The sequence below is a fragment of the Pteropus medius genome, unplaced genomic scaffold (genome assembly GCF_902729225.1).
Source record: "Pteropus medius unplaced genomic scaffold, Ma_sr-lr_union100, whole genome shotgun sequence".
In the NCBI taxonomy this organism is placed as follows: domain Eukaryota; kingdom Metazoa; phylum Chordata; class Mammalia; order Chiroptera; family Pteropodidae; genus Pteropus; species Pteropus medius.
Window position 1 is genome coordinate 38947874 of NW_024355205.1, and position 7377 is coordinate 38955250.

Here is a 7377-nt window from a genome sequence, read left to right on the forward strand (position 1 = left end):
GGAGGGATATATTTTCTCCAGTTCCTGTTTTCTTTGGACAGATACCCAGAGGTGACTCGCGGGTTGTATGGCAGCTCCATGTTTAAGTTTTTGAGGACCCTCCGTACGGCCGTCCATCGCGGCTGCGCCCGTTTACAATCCCGCCGCCAGCGCTGGAGGCTCCTTCTCCTCGACCTCGCCGGCTCTCGCCCTCCGTTGCCTTCTCGATGATGGCCATTCGGACAGGCGTGTGGTGACATCTCGCGGTTCCGATGGCACGTCCCTGATGACGGTGACGTTGAGCATCTTTTCATGTGCCCGTTGGCCCTCTGCGTGTCCTCTTTGGCAAAAATTCTATTCAAATCTGCCCACTTTTAAAATGGATTGTTCGGTTCTTTGCGACCGAGTTGTACGAGATTTTTATATATTTCGGATATTAGCGTCTTATCAGATATATGATTCGCACACGCTTTCTCCCATTCAGAGGCGGCCGGTTCATCTTGCTGATGGTTCCCTTCGCTATGCAGAAGCTTTTTAGTTCGATGTGGCCCCACTCGTTCATTTTCGCTTTTGTTGCGTTTGCTTTTGGTGTCAGATTCAAAAAATCATCGCCAAGATCTATATCAAGGAGCTTGTCATCTGTGTTCTCTTCTAGGAATTTTATGGTTTCAGGCCTGACGTTCAAATCTTTAATCCACACTGAGTTCATTTTCGTGTGTGGTGGACGATAGTGGTCTAATTTTATTTTATTTTTTTCCATGTAGCTGTCTGGTTTTCCCAACACCATTTATTGAAGAAACTGTCCTTTCCCGCACTGCATATTCCCGGCTCCTTTGTCGTAAATTAGTTGACCACATAGGCGTGGGTTTATTTCTGGGCTCTCTGTTCTGTTTAAGCCATGTGTCTGTTTTCCTGCCGGTACCATGCTGTTTCGATGGCTGTGGCTTCGTAATGTAGTTTGAAGTCGGGACGTGTGATGCCTCCAGCTTTGTTCTCCTCTGTCAAGATGGCTGTGGCTATTTGGGGCCCTTCGTGGCTCCATACACATTTTAGGATCGTTTGTTCTAGCTCTGTGAAAAATGCCATTGGAATTTTGATGGGGGTCACATCGAAACTGTAGGTGGCTTTGGGTGGTGTGGCCGTCACAACAATATTAGTTCTTCCTACCCGTGAGCATGGATCTCTGTAACATCTATTCTCAACAGTTTATTTTTTTAGTGCAGAGAGATGACAAGGCCGATGCTGCCAGCAAAGGCATTTCACCCCATGTTTGAGTAAAATTGTCTTAATCTTATTTAGTTTAACTCTGTATTTTAAGGGGAACACCAGATTGAAAAATGATTACGGGGACCGGCGGGGCTGGGGTGCAGGCCTGTCTGCCACCTGACCGCAGGCTCACGCCCCAGCCCCCACCTTTCCCTGTCTGTGTTGTTTCTGAGGACAGGAGGGGAGCGTGGGTGGCCCAGGGCCCGTTCCAGCTTCGTGAAGGGACACGTTTCTCATTGTGGGAGCTGTACGGCAGGGAGGGCCCCTGGCTGGCAGGAGCGCTTGGCCCTGGCAGTGTGCCAGTGGGGCCCACGGAAGGCCCTGTCCAGGGTGGGTGGGCAGGCATCGGTGTGGCCCTGGGATGCTCCCTGTGCTGGACCCCGTGTGCCACACTGCAGCTTGGCAGAGACCAGCGCCGACCACAGCAGGGGCAGAGGGGGTCCTGCTGATCTGTAAAGGGCCTCAGAGGAGCCGGCTTCTCGATGACCAGTCAGTCCCCAAGGCCACCACCAGGATCAGGCCCTGAGACACTCAGACTGCTCTGCTGGCCACGGGTCCTGGGCTGGGGTGAGCTTCTGGCTGCTTGTCCTTGCCACAGACACCCAGGAAGACCCGAAATCTCACAGGTGGAGGGCCCTGCGTGGGAGCAAAGGGCAGAACCCAATGCGGCTTCTCTACCTGCACAGGCCCCCGGCCGAGTACCCCCTCCCCACCCTGCCCTGCAATGCCCCCGAGAGAGCGGGTCTGAAGCTTCTCTGGTGGACCCCAACCTTCACCTGGCCAGGACACCCTCAGGGCTGGGGGACCTGCTGAAGCTCCCTGCCGAACCCCGACCCCTTCAGAGCTGCAGTGGGCCTGTGATTAGGTCCGTCCTGACCTGTGATCACCCTCTGCTGGGGTGACCCACAGCGCCGTCCTGCTTTGTTCAGATGCTGGCGGGCGCCCGGCTGGGTCTAGGGCTGGCCACATATAGCCGGGGCACCGACCAGGTTGGCTGGCTGGGGTTCTCCTCGTGTCCCGGCAGTGCTGAGACCCCACCCCACTGCAGCGCCTGTGCCGTCCTTTGCCGAATGGCAGGGTCCCAACAAGCAGGAGAGTCTGCAGGTCACACACCAGGCGACTGGAGAGGATTTTCAGGCAAATGAAGGAGACAAGGGCCTGGCAGCTGGTGCCACGATGTGCCTCAGCCAGAGCACATGTCGCCCCAGGGGACAATGGGGACCAGCGTCCTGAAGCAGCATTTGGGAAGTGACAGGCAGGGCTGCTTAGGTTGCGGCATAAACAACCCAGGCTCAGGGCTTCAGCCATGGAGGCTGGCGTCCCATCCACCCTTTCCGACCCTCATGGCCCTGGGCCCCTGTGGGGCAGGCTGAGGGGACAGTGCCCTCTTCCATCTGGAGAGCTGGCCATGGCAAGAGAAGGGGCCATTTGTCACCCACCCACATTTCAGTGGCTGGGTCAAGTCACACGACCACCTAGTGATACTGAGCGGGGAGAGGTGATGTTTTGTGATGTTTGCCGGGGTCGTTGACCTAAATAAAGAGGTAAACTGAGGCAAGCTCAAGAGGAATCGCAATTCGGGACAAGCAAAGCACAGCGAGCTGCAGGCGAGGCCGCCGAGGTTTGGGGCGGGCTGTGTTTACCTGCGGGGACACCAGGGGGAGAGTTTGTCAGAGTCAGTTAAAGTCAAAAGCGCGTGGACACTTCCAGGCAGACGAATCAGTCGCACGGAAACCTCCACTCAGCCCGCTTCCTGAGACCTGCCCAGCCCGGCCACGGCCCGGCCACGGCCGCTCCCAGGGTGGACACGAGGCCCTCGGACCCACCCATCATCCGAGAAAATGCTGCACCGTCCGCAGCCTAAACCGGGGCGGTCGGGAGCCCGTCCTTCGTCCTCCCGCGTTGCCTCCACCGTCCACTGCGTCCTCCGACGGAAGGGCTCCCACAGGGAACGGACGGGAGGCCGAGCGGACGAACGCTCATCCTTTCCCCAGGAGACAAAGCCGGGGACCGAAGGAGAAATGACGCTTGCAGCGGGCCTGGCCCAGAGGGGACCACGTCGGCCTCTCGTCCGTCCGTCCGTCCGTCCCCACACTCAGCCCGCGGCTCCCCCGCCCACCAGCGAGGGGGCTGCTGTAAATAGAGTGGGGGACGCCCGCCGCTGGGAGCGGCCTCCCCTGGGCGAGGCCTCGCCGTGCTCCCGGGGGCGGCAGGGACCTCAGCGAGCCGGCCTTGACCAGGCCCCCTGGGACCGAGGCAGCGTGAGTGGAGAAGGACCAGACCGTCCACACCGCGTATGAGGCCGGAGCAAGGGCAGGGGCCGCGCGCAGACGTGGCCGCTCCGCGCCCTCTGCTGGCTGCGACGGTCACTGCGGCTCGCCCCTGCTGCGGGAGGAGGCTCCTGAGGACACCCAGCCCGGGAACCACCCTCGCCCAGCAGCGCCCAGTCCGCGGCTGCCACGGGGGAGCTCCGGGAACAGGGCTGCAGGCCGGCGTCGGACACGGCGGCACGCGCGAAGGTCCCCAAGAACGCCTCGATGGCACGTCGCGTACTGCGCCCCGCTTAGGCACATGCCCCCTTCGCGGTGGGTCACACACTCGGTGTGAAGCCGCGCTTCGTCAGACTCTGGGTTTGTCGCCTGTGCGGTTTGTCCATTTCACAGTTAACACTCGAAAGTCACAGCGCGGTCGGCGACGTGGCGCTGGGCCCCAGCGCCTGGTGCCCTGGGCCGTGGAGTGACGCCTCTGTGCACGTTAAGTCTCTCTTCTCTGTTTTTTTAACTCTTGAGTATTTACCTTTTTCTTACCGATTCGACACCTCCTTTTATATATTGACGACATTAACTCTTACATAATCCTCATATTTCTGTCACGTATCTTCCCGAGCGTGTCGTATCCATGTTAGTGTTTTACGACATTTTTATATATAAATGTCTTTCATCATTAAGTCAAATCGGTTGTTTTTTTCTTTATGGTTTCCACTTTTCCTATTCTACTAACCCCTTTGGCAATTTAATCGATATTATATTAGCTTTATAAATTAAGGAAGACCTGACATTTTAAAATGCAACTGAGAAATTAAATCCAGGAGCGTGGTATATCTATTTATTTCTTCTTTTTGAAAAGTGTGGGTACTGTGGAATTTTTTCTTATCTTTACTCCTAATTTTGATCTTTGATGGGTATTGTAAATATTTTCTATTATATTTTGTTTCCTATTTTAATATAAAAACTAACATACGCGTTTTATTAAGATTCGAATTCAAACCCCAGCTGGGCGAGCAGAGGGCCGGGCTCCGCCTCAGCGCCCCGCTGCCGGCCGCACGCCTGTCTGCTTCCTTTCTGATGGGAAGTTTTGCTTTTTTCTCCTTCACAATAATTGAACTTGCAGTATACAAGGCACACTGTGCAGGTGCCTGCACACGGCGGCACGTCTGGCCTCTGGCCTGCCTCCGTCGAGGGACAGTTGGGGGCTTTCCGTTCCTCGCACGTCATCTGCAGGGGACGCCCTCCGGCCCCAAAGCGGGTCACATTCTCCCTTGTTCTCTGCACATTCAGCAGGGCAGGAGCAGGTGGGGACGTTCTGGGAGGCGTGTCCCCAGGGAACTCGGTCTCAGCGTGGGCTTCCACACCTGCAGGCCAGGGTCGCGGCCCCCAGACCCCGGCATGACCAGCGAGTGGCTGGGGTCTGCCCGGGGACTCAGGGCCTCTGGGTGGCGGGGTGGTGCCTGAGGACGCTGGTACGGGGTGCCTACCTGAGGCCCTTTGACATAGAAAGTCCCTATGTATTTCCTGCTCTTGCGCTGTCGAGGGCCCCGTGCCTGTCCCCGAGGGTTTTGCTTTCCCCAGCACGAGGCCATCAGCATTTCCTGGGCTGGCTCCCTCGCCCTGGCCCGGCGTGAGGCTCATGGTCTCATCCACACCTGCAGCACGTCTCGACCCTGCCCGGGCCCCTGGCGGAGGCTGAGCAGGGCTGCAGCCCGTGGCCAGGCGGGCCGGGCCGGGCTCTCCAGGCCTGAAGCCGGATGCCCCGGGCGCAGGCGGGCAGCACGTTTCTCCCGGCCTCCTGGCTGGCCCCCTTCGCTCCGGTTCTGGGCCAGAACCCTCGGCCTGCACGGCTCAGGCCCCAACGTCCGATGCCGGATGCAGCGCTGCCCGTCCTCCCGTCCCTCCTCAGTCTGCCGTGCCCTCGCTGAGCCAGGCCTCGCCGGCGGCCTCCGGGGGATCCCCACCGGGCCCCCAGCCGCCCTGGGTCCTGTTCTCTGGTCAGCGCCCGGCGTGCGGGGCTTTTCCGGGGTGTCAGCTGTTTGTGATCATTTTGTTTTCGACCCTCTCAGAAGTGGGAGCCTCTGCCACAGCCCTGGTGCCGACGGGGCCACATCCGGGGTGTCCTCCTGGTGAGGGGGGGGCAGGATAAGCAGGCAGAGCGCAGAGGATTTTCAGGGCAATGTAACGACTCCGTGTGGCATTACAGTGACAGATACGTGTCATGACATACCCGTCCAAGCCCCGGAAGGTGCAGAAGCAGGAGTGGCCCTGATGTGAACTGTGGACTCCGGTGACAGTGATGTGTCAGGGCAGGTTCATCGACTGCCTTCCCCAGTGGGGGTGTCGACAGTGGGGGAGGCTGTGCGTGTCGGGGGGACCCTGTCCTTTCTGCTCGGCTTTCTAGAAACCTGAAACTGCTCTGAAAAATAAAGTCCATTTTTAAAGATTAAAAAATAACATTGATTTTGAAAAGTGGGCGGGGCCAGCCCGGCCACGCAGGCTTCTCCCCTCCAGCTGGGTCTCTCCCGGGGCAGCGGTGCTGGGGCTCCGGGTGCTGGGGCTCCGGGTGCTGGGGCTCCGGGTGCTGGGCCTCTGGGTGTTGCTTTGCACTTCAAGCCCCTCTGCCAGGGCGGGCACCTCACACCTCCGCACCACCCCGACTCCCCTCCAGTGTCTCAGGCTCACCAGTGACCTCGAGGGGCTCCGTGGGAGGGTCGGCCCTTGCCCTCCCGTGACCCGACGTGGCCTTTGAGATGTGTCCGAGCGCCCCGCCCTCCTGGGCACTTTCTGGCTGGTGTCCCTCGTGTCCTGCCCAGCAGCCCTCCATCTTGGGGTGCAGTGGCCACCGGAACGGCGTCCCTTCCCCCCCTGCACTCTCTTAATCCCCTTTGGGGTTCTAAATACATCAACGACCTGACGACCTCCAGGTCAACGTCTTCAGCCAGGCCTCCCCCGGGGATTCCAGACCCCAAAGTCTCCCTGACATCGCTACACGGTGTCAGAAAATATCACCCCAGGCCGATCAACATACCTTGTGACCAAGTGGGGCCGGCCCCATACCCAGACGTCGGTCCCCGTCATCCGGTGACCGTACCGATCCTCCCAGGAAAGCATCCGACAAAGCTGCACACCCGCGCGTGATAAACACGCTCGCAGACAGAGGAGATGCGGACTTCCCACACTTGGTCACGCGCACGTGCAGGGAACCTGCCGCGGCGCCCGAGAGCGGGAGCAAGGCGACGGCGCCCGCGCTTGCCACTCTCTGTCGTGGCGTCACCACGGCAACAGGGCGAGAAAAGGGGATGAAAGGCATACGGATGGGGAAAGGAGAAATCAAACCGGCTCTGCTGACGGCCGGCGCGGTGTCCACGCACAGCCGGAAGGGTCCTCGGCGGAACGACGCCAGCGCCGGGGCCGCCGCGACGTCCTCCGCGTGGCTGGGCCTCGTTCCGCGGGCCCGTCCTCCGCGGGCGGGTTGTGGGTCGTGGCCACTCCGGGGCTGCGGCTGTGGCCGTGCAGGGCTCTGTCCCCACGTCTGCTTTCCGTTCTTCTGGGTGCGTGAGCGGAATCGTGGGTGGGGTGGCGCTGTGCCTGACGTCCCGTCTCAAGGACCCGCCCGAGGCTTCATGCGGCGGCGGCACCGCCTGCACCGCCTGCCTTCCCGCCGCCCGGCGAGTGTGCGATCGCCCCGCGCCCGCGCTCGTTGTTTCCTGTTTGTTTGTTTGTTTGTTTGTTTGAATTATTGTTTTAAAGAGTTATTATCCTTCGTTCCGTCCTGCAGCTCAACGCCTGCGTCCGTGATCATCTTCCTTCAGCCTGAAGTGTCCCCTTCCGCACCGCTCAGTCGGTGCACAGATCCCACGCG